This window comes from Pundamilia nyererei, unplaced genomic scaffold (genome assembly GCF_000239375.1).
Source record: "Pundamilia nyererei isolate P.nyererei 1_Seehausen unplaced genomic scaffold, PunNye1.0 scaffold00154, whole genome shotgun sequence".
Taxonomy (NCBI): Eukaryota; Metazoa; Chordata; class Actinopteri; order Cichliformes; family Cichlidae; genus Pundamilia; species Pundamilia nyererei.
Genome location: NW_005187555.1, coordinates 1,340,321 through 1,343,005, shown reverse-complemented (window position 1 = coordinate 1,343,005; position 2,685 = coordinate 1,340,321). Strand labels below are relative to the sequence as shown.

The following is a 2,685-nucleotide window of genomic DNA, read 5'->3' as shown; positions in this document are numbered from 1 at the left end:
TGGTAGTTTAAGGTCTTTGTGGTAGTTTAATGTTTGTTTGTGGTAGTTTGGTGTCTTTGTGGTAGTTTAGCCTTTGTTTGTGATAGTTGAGTGGGGTTTTTCTGGGAGTGTGGGGTCTGTGTGGTAGTTTCGAGTCTTTGTGGTAATTTAGTTTTTATTTGTGGCAGTTATGTGTTTATTTGTGGTAGTTTAGTACTTCTTTGTGGTAGTTTAGGGTCTTTGTGGTCGTTTAGCCTTTGTGGTAGTTCGGTGTGTTTTTTCTGGTAGTTTGGGGTCTATGTGGTAGTTTAGGGTCTTTGTGGTAGTTTAGTATTTGTGGTAGTTCAGGGTCTTTGTGGTAGTTTAGCGTAAATGTGGTAGTTTAGTGTATGTTTGTGGTAGTTTAGAATAAATGTGGTAGGTTAGTGTTTGTTTCGGGTAATTTAGTGTTTGTTTGTGGTGGTTATGTGTTTGTTTTCGATAGTTTAGTGCTTCTTTGTGGGAGTTTAGGGTCAATGTGGTCTTTTAGCCTTTGTTTGTGGTAGTTGAGTGGGGTTTTTTTTCGGTAGTTTAGGGTCTATGTGGTCGTTTAGCCTTTGTTTGTGGTAGTTGAGTGGTTTTTTTTTCGGTAGTTTGGGGTCTGTGTGGTAGTTTAGAGTAAATGTGGTAGTTTAGTGTTTGTTTGTGGTAGTTTAGAGTAAATGTGGTAGGTTAGTGTTTGTTTCGGGTAGTTTGCTTTGTCAGGTCCTGTCCGTGAAGTCACCGTGTACAATTACACAGTGATATAGCTTCTACGACTGAGCTAACGAGAAGCTGCTTCAGTGTTTGCTGCTGTGAGTGATGAGGTAACAGCTGATAATCTTCACAGGGTTACACAGCTCTTCACCTGGCCTCCATTCACGGACACCAGGACGTCGTTCAGACCCTGATCAACTCTCAGAGTGAGTCTGCCTTCACCACCTTTCTTCATCACAGTGTTCAGTATCATTAATGTAATTCATTATTATTTTAATAACTGATGAAGGCCACAGTCGCACTGCACTCTGCAGCCGCCCCATTCTTGTCTCTGATATTTGATGAAGACGAGCTTGATGCTGACGAGGAGACGTTGTTTATCGTTTGGAATATTAAAAAGCAGCATGAAAATTTCACATTTACTAAGACTGATCTCATCTCAGCTTCATTTTCCCAGATCGTTATTGCAGCACCCAGCTCTGCATGCAGACTTTTTAAAATTGTCTGTCGGTTTATGTGCAGATTAAAGTTAAAACAGCAGAAGTTAGAGCAGCGGCTAACAGTCAGACCAAAGATCACAATGACCTGTCCGTAAGCTGCAGCTTCGTGTCCGGACTGTTTTTCCACTGAAGCACGATTCATGTGAGGATTTTTCTTCGTGTGAAGTTTTCAAATTGACATTCACACCACAAATCAAATAGCGAGGGATTGTTCTCCTGCACGCCTCACAGGCTGGCAGAGGTGAAGAAGCACTGATGCAGATCACCTCTGCCAGACAAAAGACCCACCCAGCGCTCAGACTGACAAGTCCAAATGCTCACCTCCGCCCTCCTCCTCAGGAAGAGGCGAGGCGGGCAGTTCGCTAATGAGCTAATGAGGCACACCTGCCCTTCAGGCCACCAGGCGCTTCATGATGGACTTGTGATGATCCCTCCAGAGCAGCGGTTTGAACCCCTGTAGCCACAGACTGCCATATGCTGTGAGTCAGAGCGCGCAAACGGCCGCCGACATGTACGGTCTGCAGGGTCAGACACGAAGCATGTTTCCATATGGCCACGGAGGAGAACCCGCCAAAATAAAACGCAGCAGGAAATCAGCAGATCTGAGCTGCCAATCAAACGGTTTCAGTTCAAACTGTATTCACGTGAAGCTCCACCTGCTGCAGCTTCTGACCCACGCCGGTGGCTCGGATATAAACGGGTCTCCAGCCTTCTCCCAGATTCCTTAAGGACTTTGTCGTTTCTGTGCCAGGGAAGATGAGACGATGAGTTTGCATGTTTTCGATTTTAGCATGCAGAGTTCACAGACTCCTGAGACGATACAGAAGCCAAACTGTGCAGGACGTCAGTGAGAGCTCCTGAAAATCACACCAGAAAGCAGCTGGAAACCAGGGAAATTACAGCAGCCGGACTCAGCTGGTGCTCCGAGTGCAGATATGGTTTCAGGAAAAGGCCTCCTCGCTGCCGTGGAGGCGAGCTTTGGTTTCTCCTTCTGAGGCCGGTGGGTGGAGCGACAGTGGGAGTTAAACAGTCTGTAATGACCAGAGTCGGTTACCAGCGGTAACCATTAGCTGCTGCGTTCAGCCTCCAGCCTCCACAAAAGGGATATCACCGTGAGCCGCATGTGTCCTGATTGAACTTCCCCAAGTTTTAAATGTGGCATCAAACAGTAAAGTTCAGCAGGAATATTCATCCCACAGCAAAAAGCCTGCAGGAGAGCGTTGGTGCAAACACGACACACAGGGCATTCATCACCTGATGTTTGGTACCCTGGTGCTGAAGCCTGCCCAGGCTCTGCTTCAGCGACACCAGAGGGGTGAAACATGATGTTAAACATATGAAATGTTCCACTCTGAGCTCTGGGAAGATGTATGTTTTGATCCCTGTTCAAAATCCAATTTTAAAAACACTTCCGACTAAAGAGTCAGGATGGAAACAGAGTGATAGATGTGAGCGACACGAGAAACTTCAA

The 2,685-nt window shown here is 46.0% G+C and overlaps 1 long non-coding RNA gene across 1 annotated transcript in view; it reads left to right on the top strand.

Annotated features, from left to right (window-relative positions):
- The window catches only part of LOC106456385 (uncharacterized), a 9,884-nt gene that overhangs the window by 3,996 nt on the left and 3,203 nt on the right, over positions 1 to 2,685 (top strand). Inside the window, exon 2 of the long non-coding RNA XR_001290522.1 lies at positions 848 to 920. This is a non-coding gene — a long non-coding RNA (uncharacterized LOC106456385). The remainder of the gene's footprint in view (positions 1 to 847; positions 921 to 2,685) is intronic.